The following is a 17,502-nucleotide window of genomic DNA, read 5'->3' as shown; positions in this document are numbered from 1 at the left end:
AATTTCTTTTGGTGTAGGTGTCAACATAAAAGTTTATCCAATAAAAAATGAATATAGAAAAAAAAAGGTACACTATATGTTAACATAAAATAGACAGTACAGAATCAATTAACCACCTGTTGCCAGATACTACTATGAGCAATTATATATTTTACCAGGAAACCAACTGCGCTGCTTATAAATGCAAATAACGCATCGTTGCTAGGTGACCTGCAGTCTGCAGGCCGGTTCTCACTTGTTGCAAAACAGGGCTTTCGCGCTGTGTTGCACACGACCCGTAGATATTTTACTGACACAGCGATCCCCCCGTCTCTACAACGAGACCAAAACCGAAGTTATAAAATCACTAAAGAAAACGGGTAGAATAGCTGTAACGTGCTGCGTGGACATCCATCACCACTGGATCTTATTTCTCCGTGACTGCGCATTTTATCGCAGATGAGTAGCAGCAGCTTCTCGTGCTCCAAACAAGAGCACTGAATGAGAGCCTTCTAGTTCACTTGCCACATCACTTGCATTTGTTTTATTAAAAAAGATATTGGAAGTAAATTCATTGTGGATCATTACAAATACTTTGCTTTAAAAGTACCAAGTCACTTTAAATAACAATAACACCGAGTCACTTAGTCACTTTAAAATGTATATTGTCTCGATATTCTGTGTATATTCTGTGTATATTTTGTGTACATTTCATATATTTCAGTTGGTTTTTCTTGTATTTTTATTGCAACTTATTTACTTTCTGTAGAGTGATTAGCTGAGCCTCACCACAAGCATTTCAATGCATAAATGTCCTGACATGTTGTGCAAGTGACAAATAAACTTGAAACTTGAGCTCACATAGTGAGAAACTATAAATGCTATATAGAACAAAAAAGATGCATCGAGATGCATTGATAATCATTTTATAATCGCATCACAGCCAAATCAAATCGAATCGTGAGGTGCCTAGAGACTCCCACCCCTATCTGAAACTAATTGTGATGTAAAGGAAAGATATTTTCTTTTGGACGTAAACTTTTAAATACAACCAAAGAATGACTCTCGATTCCTTGATGAAGTGGAGCAGAGTCTAACCACCAGGATTCTGGATCCCTGGAAAACTGTGCATTCATTTCAGGAACAGTAAAAGATATTACTCCAAATTTTATCATGAACTTTGGTGCCACAAAATTTGGAGCATGTTCAGTCGTCTTGTTAATGTTGAACCAACAGAAAACTTTAGAAAAGGTAGAACATGGCCTGCCCTTTCAGAACAGCCCAGGCAAGACTTCATACCCCACTTGCTGGCTCTCCTGGGAACCTGGAGATACAGGCACTTATTTGCCAGGACTTTAGATCCATTTCGATTACCAAGGAAAGGTCAAACCAATCCCAAACTGTAGATGAGTGTAGAGCATGGCCTGCCCTTTAAAAGGACCCTGGATGTGACCCTTTAACCAAAGAAACATGTCCTCATCTCTCGGGGTACGTATTATTAATTTATTCAAAAACATTTCTGAGATTAGATATGAAATAATCCACTTGCATAAAGAAGGAAAAAGTTTCCAAAACCAGACGTTTAAAATAATTAAAAGATAGAGAGAAAATGACTGAAATGACTCCTAAGACCTGGTAGACCACCAAAACTGTCACTGTAAGACAAAGAGTACTTAAAGCCCCTCCCATCATGATTTCAAATGTTTAAATTTTTGTTTTAACAGTAAAGATATGCCACAGAAATAGCATTTACAAGTGTTATATTCTAGAAACATTTTATTGCATTAAATTAATACAACTCAGTAGTGGATAAATGCTCCAAAAATCCTGAGCTGCTGCCTGCTTCTAACAGTGTGGGCATGTCAGAACGCATGATGATTGACTCTCAGGCAATGTAAACAACCCGGCTCCAGTGACCGAAAATCAGTGTGGTTCAGCCTTGCACGTTTGAACCTCCCTCTCAGAAAAAAAGACCACTTCACTCTTCTTGACCGCTGTCTGAATGGTGAGTATAAAGGGCAAAATGAAGATCAAGCTGTTTGATGGTCACTTTAGAGATCACATTTAGCAGATAATGTTGGGAAACTAGGCCATGCTCCTGAAACTGAGGTCACACAAGCTTCCATTATTAGTCGGCGTGGTCATGGAGGAGAAATTTCTCGTGTGCACCATTGGGCACCATGCCTGTAAAGTACAAAAGCCTTGATGTTAGAGGAGTAGCTAACGTATTAGCTTTTTATTCCTATATTTAATGTGGACTATCTCTCATGCTTTCATAAATTAAGTATATAATAAAATACATAATTGCTCATAGTAGGATCTGGCAACAGGTAGTTAATGCAAGTAGGAAGCAGTGTTTGACCTACACTATCAACAATGGCCTAATAAACCTTTATAACAAGTACCATTAACAAAATTTAGAAAAGCTTAAATAACCAACTTGCTAGGAATTTTGGCTCAGAGCAGCAGGAGAGCAGTGACTTTCTGTGAGGGAAAGAAACGCAAAAGTATATATACATATATATATATATATACATACATACATATATATATATATATATATATATATATATATAATATATATATATATATATATATATATATATATAAAGTATACATATTGCTAACTCTGATTGGTACTTTGGCAGATTTTTTGTCACCTTTGTCAAATTTAGTCCCACCCAATTCAAATTGAACATCTTCGCCAAGTAGAAGATGTACAAGGAATTTCTTTTGGTGTAGGTGTCAACATAAAAGTTTATCCAATAAAAAATGAATATAGAAAAAAAGATACACTATATGTTAACATAAAATAGACAGTACAGAAACAATCTGTAAGTAATATATAAGGATGTGCAATGGGAGACAAGTACAGATCAGCTCTGAAGTACTGAGTTACATCTGTATGTATATGTCCCGTTTGAGATCCTGCTGAATGGTGGTTCCCAGGAATTTGTATGACTCTGCTCACATTGGAGCTGTGCATTTCCAGTGGAGACAGTGGAGTGGGTTTCTTTCTGAAATCAAATGTCATCTCCACATTTTTTCTCACTGTTAGATGTACAGTCATTGGTGTAGAGAGAGTAGAGTAGGGGAGAGAGCACACAGCCTTGTGGAGCACCAGTACTGAGGTAGAGAGGGTCTGAAATGTGGTCACCCACCCTGGCATACTCATTCCTAATAGACATCCAGTTTCATCATGACGGTGCCCCTTTGTGCATTAAGACATGGTTTAATGGGCTTGGTGTGGAGGAACTCCAGTGGCCTGCATAGAGTCCTGACCTCAACCCCACTCAACACCTTTGGGATGAACTGGAACATTGATTGCAAGTCAGACCTTCTTGTCCAACATCAGTGTCTGACCTCACACATGCTCTTTTGACTAAATGGGTACAAATTCCCACAGACACACTCCAAAATCTTGTGCAAAGCCTTTCCAGAGGAGTAGAGGCTGTTTTAGCTGCAATGTGGGGCTAGCTCCAGATTAATGCCTATTTTTTCAGAACGGGATATCCGGCAAGCTTCTATAGGAGTGATGATCAGATGAACACATACTTTTGGCCATATAGTGTATTGAATTGTAAACGGCATAGTAGGTTGCAAAGAGCCAAGGTGGCATCCACACGTTATCTTACAAAACATCTCAGTTCTGTTTGTGGGTAAACAAATCTAATCCACAATGTGGAGCCACAGATAAGGTCTCTGAAACCACTCTGCTTACTAGCCAAAATAAAAGGCCAACATGCTGGGCTGACACTGCAGAATATTTATAGACAACAAGATGGAAATGTCATCTAGAATGTGCAAAGAATGGATTTCGACTTTGCCTGTTGATTCAGAACAGAACTGGCTTTAAAGGTAATATAATGCCATGTTTGAAATAGCATACAGTGTACACTGGACTGAATACTGCATATTGTGTGCTGAATACTGCATAGTGCCCCAGCACTGTATACTGTATACTACTCCTCATATCAACAGGCAGTATAATATCCAGTATGCAAAAGAATATGCAAAGAATAACCATCATGTACCGTGTGCTGTACCACAGGGCAGGGCATGAAAAGACTCTAGCAACATCAGGCAGTGAGCCAAACACCACAAGCTACCTCATTTTCTTAGCTCACCAATCACTGTTTAGCAACCGTTGCTAGCGGCTTTTCTGTATTGCATTATGGGGTGGGGTATATCATGAAGATAGCTCTGGCTGCATGCTGGAATAATTGCCACTCAGTAATGTCTTTTGGGTTTATCACACACTAGAAGGTGCTCAAAATTGTAGTTTGTAAATGCTTAGTCATTTTCAAACAGGAAAATGCACATCTTTCCTCAATTTAGAATAGTAATAGTAATTATATAGTAATAATAATTATAATAATAAAATGTTTGATGACAGCTGGTATGTTTTTCAGCACTTTTGAACTCCATGTTATAGGTGTTCCCAACAGGGCCTCATGTATATTGATGGTGTGATTGAGCGCAACCATTCTACTCAGCCAATGAGCTGATCAGCTTGCCAACCAGTCGACAATGAATAGCCGTGATACTGTCCACAACGTGTTTTAGCTGTAGAAAAACAGGAAGGTACTGGTAAGTTTTCTTTGATTCCTCGAATGTATCCTTCTGCTTCCAAAATTAAAGGAGGTTTCGGCATGAATGGCAAGAAACCTGTTTTTTTTTTGTTTGTTTGTTTTTAGCTCTTTAATTCTATTCACCCTGCTCATTGAGGACTCACTCATGGCTGCCCTCTAGGAATTTGCAGTATTTTTGACATAATGGGAGAAACAGGAAGTAGCCAGATTCCCTTTGAACTGGCTCTGGTACATCATCTGGGTATCTTTGGAGTACTGGAGAAATTCTTGATAGTCACATACTGTATACTACTACTTTCGGGCGCAGTCAGTACGCAAACAGTATGTACTAGGCTATTTCAAACACAGCCTAAGATCCCCTTAACTTTAAATTTACTTCAGCCCACCAGTTGGATGCGTGCCAGGCTTACGTTACACAAGTGGTCAGTCTCAGCACAAGGAGAGGACAGCATGGAATGAACTTTTCAATCAACACACTCACCTGTGTCTAGATCAGCCTCATTGTGCTAATCAGCTAGCTAACAAAACATTTTTGAGGAGTTTGAACATAACATACATTCAATTTGTGAATGACTGCTTTGTCTGGCTATAAACTTCAGAGTAGAACTGTGGTTTAGCACCTTTCTTTTTGTTGTTGTTAGCCATGTAGTCTTTAGCTTGCTAGTTAGCCGAGTAAAGTGATGAAGTTGTATCAGCAATGATGTGTAACAGATGAAGTTTGCAACTGGTTTTACAATATGACACATTGTATAGTAGTTTACTGCTGTGGCGTAAAAACACCATTTTACACTATTTTTCCTTTTGAAAAGGGAATGAATCAGGCTGATATCTGGGTTGAAGAGAAATCAAGAGTTTTGCTGCTGAAGTTGACACTTTAGTCCCTATCTAACACACTTTACTTAAGCTAATAAAGTAACGGAACAGCCTTTAAGATGGTGTTAGGGATTTCCCGAGGGGAAATGGGGAGGTCAGGCAGAAAAGGTTGTGTTAAAACAAGTACTGAAATCTACATGAAGTCTTTGCATGTCTGGTCAGACATACTTATACTGAAAACCACAAGGGGGCAGAGTTTTATCATTTATGTAAACTAGCGCACCAGCCATGAGGTTTTATTTTTTTTTTACTGGATGTATACATAGCTGGGTCAATTTACATTTGCTTGTGTGTGTATGTGTGTGTGTGTGTGTGTGTGTGTGTGTTTGTTTGTGTGTTTTTGTGTATGTGTATGTGTATGTGTTTGTGTGTATGAGACAACGCAAAATAATGAGAACCCAGAATAGCATTTTGCAGTTGTGGCCCACTCATGTGGAGAGAAATCGATTGAAAGCAAACACAACCCCAATAAACACAAACTACGTATTGGTCCTCATTTCAGATTTAGGTTCCACAAACATTTACATAGAGATCAGTTGTTCGTTCATTCATTACACGCTTCACTGATGGGGAGAAAAATCAAGCAGCCTAGTATAGGGAGTGAAATAGGGAGAGAATTAAAATCCACACATAACTGTCTATTGAATGCATATCCTTCAGGTAGGACTGTGCTTTGACCAAGATAGTCTCTGCTGGTAATTTTCTTCACTCCTTTTTGGTGCACCCCCAGGTTCTAATCCAGAATGTGATCAGTGCTACACACTGGATATGATATAGACAAGTCTTAAAATCTAAAATAAAACAATAGTTTGGCAAAAAAAATCAAATTTACATAATTTTGCACTTATTCCAGATGCAATCAGCCAAGACATGTTTGTCAAGACACGTTTAGTGTCCAAATATTTCTTCTTTAGTTTAGCACAGCAGCTACAAGGCTAACATTGCTAACAAACACTAGAAGTCAGTAGTCCCAAGTCTGTTCCATAAATACATCCCAAAAAAGTCAACCCACTCAGACTTGTCATGCAGACTTGATGTGGTTTAGGACACTGTATGACTTAGAACTAACTTTACTGTACATCCATTTTTTTACTTAGCTTAATAGCGCCAGTGCTAAACTAAAGAAGCAAAATTTGGACACCATATATGTCTCGGCTAATCGAGTACATCTGGTGTAAAGTTAAAAACTGTGTAGATTAGATTTTTCAATAAACCGTTTTTTTAGTACTCTTCAAGCTGGATTAGTTTTTCCAGGGAAGGTACTCTGTTAGGAATATGACAGGCGAATTCATACAGGATGAAGTATCTGTTATATCCTCAAATACCACAGAGTGCTAGGCCTAAGCTAATCTAGTCTATGGGAAAAATTAATGATGTTTTCGAAAATCACTGCTATCCCACCCTGTAGTACATAAACCTGTTTTAAAATGAGTATGTTTTGTCCTAAACACATTTTCCACCCAAGTGCCTCTAGGTCCTCTTAATTATGAGGCTGTTATGGAGTCAAAATATGTGACTACAAGCACAGTAACAGTCTTGCACACTGAATTAAACAATAAAACTGACAACTTCACCAAAAATTGTGCAAACCGGTCAGATTTCTCAAGTGTGGTAGTTCAGTAGCTTTAGCAGTAGTAGAGTACAATTTAAGCACCTGGTTTTGTTGTAAATGATGAAGATTGCAAATATTTGAGCTGATCACAATTATTTTAGCTTACAAAACATTTTCCAGTCATTGGCTTTCACAATCAAATGTATGTCAAGACAAAAAGAATGACTAACACTTTTAGAGGGCAGCGGTGAGTAATGTTTGTTTATTTGAGCTTAAGCCGTGTATTTTATCAGTCAGGAGCTACTAAGTAGCAACAACTAATAAGCAGATTTGGCTACTTTTGGCTTGTACGTTAAAGTCTCAGGGAACACAATGTAAAATATAAAAAAAACTGTTATATGAAACATCCAGAAGTTTAAATGACGACAACACAGGAGATAAAATAATAAAACTTTACCTAAAGATTGCCTGTCAGACCTCTCTAAGAACTGCCTGGAAGTTGTCTTAATTTTCTGATGAGCACGCAGGTCTTAGTCAGTCTCCAACACTTTAAACCTGTTACACCACTGAAGCAGAACTAAACACAACAGTGTGAGTGAAACAGGGGGAAGTATACAGGTCATGTTGTAGACTATCTTCCCTGTGTCCACAGCTCACTAATCTAGCTTTCTTGCTGGATGTGGATCCAGGGTACGCTGACATGCCTAGCTGGCTGAACTAACAGACACATGGACATTCTTGCAAGGTTTTTGTTCATTGTTAGTTTTCTCAGGGCACGTTTCTCCGAACAGAAAGACGAAGAACATCGGGAAAACCCACATCAGCCTTATGATTGGTGAGGATACTGCTTATGTACGCACTACACAAGATTAGAACTGTCTCGTTTACATTGAAAGAGGAAAATGTTGGTAAAATACATTGGCCATTTATTAGGCATTGGAATGTTGTTCACAGGACATACTTGTACATATTACACTGTGTGACCACAAAAGCAAGAGTAAGAAAACACAGATTTAGATGCCCTGGTGCTTTAATAGTTACATACAATGAACAAAAACAGAATTAAATTGTTAATCGCAATTATTTATATGGCAATTAATCATCAGCAAAAGTTTCATAATCATGATAGGCCTAATAGAAAACTTATTTTCAAATCAACGTCAGTTCAATGCGCAGGAGTGTTAGCTTGCCGGTAGCATGGATGCACCAATATTTGTATTTTGACTGTTAGCCCAGAGACATTCTGGGGGAAAATGTGTGGAGCAGAAACATATTTTTTTAACATTGTTGTTTATCACAGGGTGTGAAAGTGAAAGCTGCACTATAAGCAAAAACGGCTTAGATCCAGAGCTCATTAGGGCATGTTTCCGGCTGAAAAATGCCATACAACCTCAGATATCTGTCACAATAACAACATGGCACATGATCATGTCTATTAGCAGGTTTGTACGTTAGTGTGAGGCTGATTCCAACAACATCACATAAATTACATTACCTCCCTAGGTAAAGCTTAATATAGCTCGAATCAGGCTTCGAATAAGGTTGTGACTGCAAGCCAGCCATAACAAGTCAGGTTCTGCAGACAGAGGGAGCACCATGTAGTCTTCTATTCTATCTTGTTAGCTTTGTATATTGGAAATGGAGGGGGTAGAGGGGGGCTGCTAAATGAAAGGCCTCTCTCCTCCAGTTCAGAGAGCCTCTCTAGCAGACTAATGGTGTTGCGCCGCCAGGGGAAGAGCCTCTCACTGCTTCTCATCGTCTCAGCGAGGGTGGCCCGGGTGATTTGCTGTATGTTTGCGCCTGCTGCGTGGTGCGTTTGTGTGTTTTCACTTCGTGGACATCCTCAAGGGCAGCTGCCCATGCCAACAGGTGCTCTTCATTTCAGAGCTCAGTACACAGAGACCTGACCATTTGGAGATGCAATTTCAACCCCACTCTCGTCCCCTTCACCTGTCATCACTGTGATATTAGATGTGGTCCTCAGACGCACTCTCTTTCTCTCTTTCTCTCTGACTCGCGCTTTGTCTCTGCGCTGACACATCCCTCTGTCTAGATGACCAAGTGCAATCTCCTCTGATGAGGCAGCCCAGCCTCTGAGCCACGGATATGAGCAGTGAAGAGTAAATGGCTTTTAAAGTATTTTTCACCCTCGCTCTTACTTATTCAACCATAGAAGGCTGTCCACTCTGGAGCCTTGAATTATACATTATTCCATTGCCTCTGCGTCGGATTTCAGAACCACTTTAATCGCTTTTAATCCAACCCCAGCTTTTCTCGCTTTTCTTAACCCATAAGTCTTTTGCATGAGGTCTTGCTGTGAAGACGCTTATGTATGGGTTAGTCTTTCTTTTCACTGAACTTTCGAGAATTCTAAGCAATGCGTCTAAAAGTGAAATGATATCTCTAAAGCTTTGATGTAGTGGTGGATAGTTGAACATTATGTGATGTGTTATTAATGTGACTGTTTAAGTTAGAGCAGATCTGTAAGTATTAATTGAACTTGGCCTGTTGGTCAGGGCTGTCTTTAGACCTACTGTGTTTCAAAGAGAAGCTTGGAAAGCACTTGTTCAGTTCAGTTCCTTCCTTCTTTGCAGACTTGATATATTCTACAATCTGAGTAAAATGCATGTACTTTCTTACATTGTCATGTGGGCCTATATCATCACTTTCACTTATATAGTGCCTTTCCCTCTCGAGAAAACCTTAAATTCACAGAACATGAACACATTAAAGGAGTACACACTTAGACTACAGCTGAAAGCAGACATGCATGTTTTTAATGTGGAACAACTCTGTATAGCAGTAATAGGTACCGTTAATCTTTCAAACTTGTCAAATACATAATGTTAAATGTTTTTCATTGGAAATATGATGTTCAAATGTCTGTTAAAAGACTTTTAAAATGGTACAAATGGTAAATTGTGATAAAACTGGTGTTGAAAATAAAGGTATTCTCTAAGCATGCCTTCTTGAGAGTGCTGTTTTCTTGCATTGCTCTTTCATTTCTCTCCTCCTATGATGATTCTCAGCTCTCTCTCTTGCAGCTGACTGCTGACACATTGATGACAGCCAGCTAGGACCGGTGGTGCAGGTCAGCCGATGGCATATTTAACTAGTTTGGTATTTCAGCAATTCATTAAACTACCATTTTTACAGGTATAATTTTTGATACTATAGCAGGATTTTATTTTCTTCTCTTTCAGTCATCAGAAATATTTCTGGAGAGAAAGCTCATGGCACAAGTAAGTTCCATCTTTCATAAACCCAAACTGAGAAAATTAGATTTAAAGCTATTTATATGGGCAGTTGTGATGAGGCAAACACGTTGCCCTACACCAGACACATTGTATGTATGTGTGTGTTATACTTACCTGAACACTTACCTGTAATACTCACCTGTTGCCTGTTTCCTAGTAGACTCAGCAAAAGGGAGGCAGGTCAGCGTGCCGGAGGGCCCACGGCTAGCTCATGAGAGGGGTGATGTCTCTAACCTAGGCCACAGAAAACTGAGTGAGACAGGCTAACAAATGTGCGCACCGTATGAAACATCTTACCGGTAATATTACACATTAAGGCCTTGTGATATGGGATTATGATTTTATTTACCCTTGTTTTTAATCCACAGGACAGCTACACCCCTGCAGAGTGGAATGGTTCAGCTCAGGTGATGCAGGCGTGGGGCTAACCCTGTAAGAGGTAGGGGAAAGGTTTAGTAGGGGGGCTAGCTTGAGGATACTCACCTCAGATTGCAAGGAAACTGAGGAGAAGGGAGCAGAGCTAAGCTAGAGAGTATAGTCCTATGGCCTTGTGGCCTAAAACTACTTAAACTTACCTGTACTGCTATTGAGTCGGGTCAACATTTTAACCACCATTTATTTTGTGTTTGTACAATTTTTCTTTGTATGTCTTCACTTTGTAAATAAATCACCCACCGTTTGCAAAGAACTATTTGGAGTCGTCCCATCTTCAGCCTGCAACTGCATTCCACTTAGCCATTCAGTCACAATCTACCTGGTGACTTCATGTCTCCTCAAGGGGTTCGGCGAAGCATCATCACAGCAGTAAGAATGTGTTTATTTGAAAATACTAATTAGAATAAAAAAAACAATGAACAATACATTGTGACTTGATGGGTGAGAGTGTTAGCTTATTCAGTTCCAAAGCTCTCCCTGTAGACACCTGGTATTTGCTGTTACCATTTAATACCTAGTTTATCTAATCAAACCTTCATTAATGTAAGGGTCCTATATCATTGAACACCAAATCTTTTAATATTTAAATACTGTTACAATTGTTAGTCTACAGAATCTGATTATGGAAACTGCAAAAAACAGTTCTGTTTTTGTGATGTTACAAAAACTGATGCATTTACATACATCTACCTATTGAGCCTACAGCTCTGCCCTCTCACACTGAGGTTATAGTGTACAGGACAGGACAAGGATCATGTATAGGCATCAGCCTTAAAGGCAAAGTAACAAAAACAGCCTGTTGAAGTGCTAATGAATGGTTGGAAAATGGTCATGAAAAACTCAATTACAACTGTTGTGGGTACCTAAACTTACACAGATATCATAAGTGAACCTCTGAGGAAAAAAATAAAATACAAGTAGGATGTGAGGCCTGCTGATGGAATTTAACAGTTCATGCAATAGCTGGAGTGCACTGAAAAGTCAGGAACCAAACCTGAGGTCTTCCTACTGTGTTCTTCTAAACAAGATATTAAAAAATAAACATTTTACATCTTCTTTTGTAGATTATTGTATGTAAAAAATCTTTTGTATTTATATAGGACTGAAGAACAGGGTGGAGAAGGGCTTGTGGTGGGGATTGTGAAAACTTTGTCATGAGAAAGGGATGGTAGAAATGGGAATTTACAGGGCATTAGATTGTGAGGAGATGGGGTTTCAGTTATTCCATAAAACTGTCTATTGCTATATTATATAGTGATTTTACTAATAAAAACACATTTACTGCCAAGACATGTTTAAAAACATTCTTGGGTGCCTATGATGTTTACACAGTATTGTATGTATATATGAACAAATCATATTTGCATTGATGCCATTAAAAGGGCACGATACAGCCTTGACAGCATTGCTTTTTCACATACTGCACATAGCCAGATAAATACACTCTAATTGCACTTGGTCACGGAGTTCTTTCAGCACACAGCTCTAAAGAAAGCAAATATAACAAACAGACCACCGTAGGACCACCACTGACCAGTTATTATTTGGGTGGTAATACAATTACTGACTGGAGCCCATCTGTTGCTGCACGGTTTGTCAGCCCTCGTCTAGCTCATCCATTAACGGAAACGGACTGCCATAGGACCACCGCTGATCAGATATTGTTTGGGTAGTGTACCATTCTCAGCTCAGCAGGGATACAACATGGTAGTGGTTTGTTAGTGTTGCTGATATTTCTAAAACACTCACTGTTATTACTGTGTTGAAAAAAGTCTACTAACAAAAATATCCAGCCAACAGTGGTCACTGATGAAGGGCTAGATGACTGACACAGATTATGCATGGCTAAAAGCTAAAAATCTGTAACTGTACACGAACAAGATATGAACAAGCTCTAATAAAACACCCAGTAAGTGTACACAGATTAAAAACCTCAGCAGTGCTGAGGTGCCTAAAGCAAAAAAGGGTGTATTGTTTTGTATTCACTGACGTGAATGTTGCACACAGTTATACTGAAACAGATGTTGTGCATCTGCATACGTGTTGCCCTCTCACTCACTAATGTAGCATCATTGGTGCTTCTGTTCCTGGCTTCCTTCTGCTCACATGCAATCCTCCACAGCAGAGAGGTAGGCAGAGTTCAGAGCTGTCAGTCACAATCACCGTCTCCTGCCCCGCAGTACTCTTGAGCTTTTGCGAGGCATGCAATAAGAGCTCTTGCTGGTCTGGAGCCTCGGCTCTTTCCCTTTGCTCTTTTGGCTGACTTAATTTACAGACAGCACTTCTAGTGCTGGTAAGATATAATAATTTTATGCCACAATTTATATTTCATACAGCACTGTGCACAAGTCAGATACCACCCTTCATGTATTTAGTTTTCAGTTAAAACAGCCATTAAGTACAAGTTATTCATTTTTTCAAGTGATATTTTTGAGGAGAAATAAGTAAAAAAAAATAATAAATAAGTTTCCAAAATTGGAGTTCAAAAAATGATAAGATACAGAGAAAATGGAGCTCTTAACAACCATGCAAGACCTGGAAGACCACCAAAACTTTCAGATGGTGACAAAGAGTATTAGCCTTCATCTTTTATTGATTGTCTTTGACATTATTTGGAGAGTGGGAAGTAGAACATGCAACCAACATTTAAGACTGAAACTTTCATTTCTCTCCTCCCGCAATGATTCTCACCTATCTCTTTCAACCGTCCGCCAATGCTCTGATGAGAGCCGAATATCAGTTTGGGTTTTGAGATTATAGTTACTGAAGCTTCTGTGCATTTTCACTGAAGTAGTAGGTTTTCAGGAGAAGAAAAAAAAATTGGGGTTATTTGGGGCACTTTTTGGGGCATTTCTATTGTTCCAGTCGTCATGAAATATTAGCACAACATAAAGGACAGCTACCACTTATGTTCTAAAAAAAATAAATAAATAATAATAATAATAATAATAATAATAATAATATACATTATGTGCATATATTCATATTCTGACAACGACAATTTGTTTTGTTATTAATTATTATTATTATTATTATTATTATTATTATTATTATTATTATTATTATTATATAAATGAAAAGTGGTCTCTGATATTTGCAGAGGACTGTATATTACATTTAACATTTCATTTTTTCTTCATCTAAATCATTCTTAATAGCCTGATTGTCAGATTTGCTGTTTGTAGATTTGCTTCATGCAAGCAATCATAGTGTATTTTCAACATGAATGGTTCCGTCACTCCTCAGTGGTATTATGACAGATTAAATATCACATATATCGATAATATAGATCAATATCAATAATAAATCACAATTGGAGTCAAACACGTTAACCATTTTCCATTTTAAGTAAAATACAATTGGAAATATGCTCCTGTCAGTCTCCTGGGCAGAAAGCGGAATGGAAATGTAAAATAAAGCACAAGCTGGGAGCTGGCAGCTGGGTCATTAAAGGCCTGTCCGCAGCAGGTGTGCTCCGAGTCCACCCATGTGTCAGACAGAAAGAGCTAATGCTAATGCTGTGGCTGCATTTTCAGGGCTATGTGGGAAAAGGCCTAGAGCACAGTTCAGGAGATGACACTGTCACTCACCGTCATGGAGTCTCATTTGCCTTGTCATTTACTGTTGGCTAGAGGAGAATTGGAAGTAGGCGCCCTCATGCAGACTGACTGAGACACATTGAAAGAGATAAGATAGCAGGATAGTGTTTGATTTCAAAGTATTGATGCAAACAGCCATGTGGAAACTTTATAGCTCAATCATGTTTACTGAAGTAAAGCAGAGAAAATGTCAGAGGGGTTGTCCTTCAAATGATAAGAATGCTAGCAGAGCAATACATGAATGCAAGCAAAGTATTTCTCTTTTTTACCCCAAGTGTGCTTGAGAACAAATTCAGAAAGTACTCAAAATTCTACAGGGCATTAATGTCGGCATCAGTGTGCACTTGTCCTGCAAGGCTTTATGCTCTGAAGATGTTTGAGTGGCTTTTGAACATTCTTCAGAAAGAGGAGAAAATGAAAATTCGGGTTATTTATGATTGCTTTTATGCGAGCATATGTTTGCTACTTGCTGCATGCATACACAGTCATTTAAACTGAATGAGTTATTTAATACCTTTTTCAACATTGTTCCAAAGCAGCTTTCCTGAAATGCGAGTGCAGCTCCCTATTGTGCTCACCAGCAGAGTTATGATACAAGCACTGCAAGTTTAAAAGAAAGATTAAAACAAAAACATCCAGATCCATACAGAGGAAATATATGTGAGATGGACCAGTGATTGACGGCAAAGTGTCAAAAACAAGTGGACTACTAAAGTGAGAGAGAGAAATGCATGGTCTTTTCTACTGCAATCCCGTATAAAATGAATGGAGACTCCCCGGGACAAACAGGTTGTGGTTACACTGGAGTGCAAACATCTAGACACATTAGTGGCTGTTACAGCCCCATGTTTTGTCTAGGGCACTGTGGGATCAGTAACATGTGGAATTAAAACACTGAACTGGTGATGACAGGTTAAAAGCTTGAGTAACAGATCAACAGAGCGTTTAAGGCTATTTTATTAAGATAGACCACAATACAACTTAGTGCTTTGATATCTACTACCACACTGTAAGAACCAAACTGTGGACAGCACCTACCCTAACCCCACTTGCGTACTCCATACTATTTAGCTAAACTACAAAAGGAAACAAAAGCTAAGTACTCTACACTTCCCTGGCCAGTAATCAAAGGCACATGTGGCAGTGCCCACCCTCTGACCTAGGGAACTTGGCAGAGTAGTCATCTACGTGCTGAGAATGTATAGGCGAGCCCTTTTTACCCGTTTGAAACCACAGGTGGTACAAAATAATCAAAACAGTCTCTTGTAAAACAGAAGTTAAGTGTGCAGGCAAAATACCAAAACTAAAGTACTTCCCTCAACACAAGAGAAACTCATGTGAACCAAGTTAAAATAAGTACTGGTAAAAACACCTAAAACACACTCCCAACACAAGAGATTACAACCACAAACTAAAACAGCACACATGATCAGTCATTTTGAAGACCTCCTTTTAAGGCTTAGGCTCCTACCCCCAGCTATACCAGCCAGGCCTCTGATTGGTCAATGGTCCAATGGCAAAACATGTACACCTATGAAGGGAGAGAGACAAAAACTCCAAATACGTGCTCACAAGTAACAGTGGTCCACTGCATCTGCATTCTCAGTGTGTAGCCATTAGCTAGTCACACAAATGCTGCCACCCCAGGAACAAATCATCATAACCAACAACAAATAAAGTCAAACTGTGAAGGAGAGAGAGAGAGAGAGAGAGAGAGAGAGAGAGAGAGAGAGAGAGAGAGACAGACAGACAGAGACAGACTCCAGAAAGTGTAAGCGGGATGAATGATGAAGTTACTTGAACAAGACAAAAGTGAATAAAGAAATGAAAGTGAATAAAGAAATTAAAAAGGACATGTTTTGGGGTGTGGGCTAGCCTGAAACCATAAAGTCACTGGCTCAAATCCAAGGAGTGAATAGATATACCTGGTTGTGCCTTTGGGCAGGACACTTAACCCCCCACTGCCCCAGGCAGCTCTGTGGCCCAAATTGGGCAGTTAGGCAGCAAAATTACAAATTTCCCTTGCGGGACCAATAAAGTACATAACATGGTTGGAATATCAGAGTGAGGAACTGCAGGGCCAAAGTGTGGAAAGGTTAAGTTCTCCGGTCCTTTCTGTCTACTTATGCACTGAGGCTACAGATGGCTAGCTTAATGTCATTGTACTCACACACTAGCTAAATTTAGCTAGTGTTCAGCCAAGCTACAGCATCTTTGATGTGGTCTTGGTCATGTTTTTTGGGGGTCATGTTGGGGGAGTCACTGTGGTGGTAGTGGATTGATCTAGACAGAAGCCCAAGACTGAATTTAGTTCCCAGCTTAGCCCTGGTGGTGGACTTTACTCAGCAGAGCTTAGTTTTTGTGCTGTGCTGATGTGAGTGTATCTCAGCATTACTAGAATCCTTAAAACACACACATCACTGGTGGACTGAAAATGCTCCACCAACTTAAAATATTCAGCCAACAGTGGTCCTGTGGTCAAAACCTGACTACTGATGATGGGCTAGAGCAGAAGTTTTCGACTTCCTGAAGGGCCAGTGTCCAGCATAATTTAGTGATCTCTACTCAAACACACCAGATTCAACTCATCTGTTATCAGCCAGGTTCGATGGAAATGCTTGGGGAGGGAAGTCACTCAACTGTGCTGGACACCTGCCCTCCAGGACCAGAATTTAAAACCCGTGTGCTGGCAGATGACTAGAACAGATTGTGCATGGACAAATAGAAGCTGTAGTCTTCAACTGTACATACTGGTGTGGGAATGCTTTGCTGCTCCGGTCTGGATGACTTGCCATAATTGACAAAACCATGAAGTCTGCTCTCTACCAGATAATCCAGCTCTGCATCTCAATGGGATTAAAGTCATGACTTTGACTAGTCCACTCCAAAACCTTAAATTTTGTTTCTTTTCAGCCATTCAGAGGCAGACCTGCTAGTGTGCTTTGGCCCACTGTCTTGCTGCATAACCCAATGTGCTTGAGTTTCAGATCACAAACTGATGATCACATATTCTCTGGCAGGATCTTCAGGTGGAGAGGAAAATTCATGGCTCTATCATTTATGGCAAGTCTCTCAGGCCCTGAAGCATCAAAGTATCCCCACATCACACTACCACTTATTGTGGAATGCTGGATTAGCTTTAGCTCAGGTGTAACAGGGCGCTTATCTTCCAAAAAATGTTTCACTTTAAACTCATCAGACCACAGAACATTATT

The sequence above is a fragment of the Colossoma macropomum genome, unplaced genomic scaffold, assembly GCF_904425465.1.
Source record: "Colossoma macropomum unplaced genomic scaffold, Colossoma_macropomum, whole genome shotgun sequence".
NCBI classification, from domain to species: Eukaryota; Metazoa; Chordata; class Actinopteri; order Characiformes; family Serrasalmidae; genus Colossoma; species Colossoma macropomum.
Note: the sequence above shows the minus strand (reverse complement) of the source record.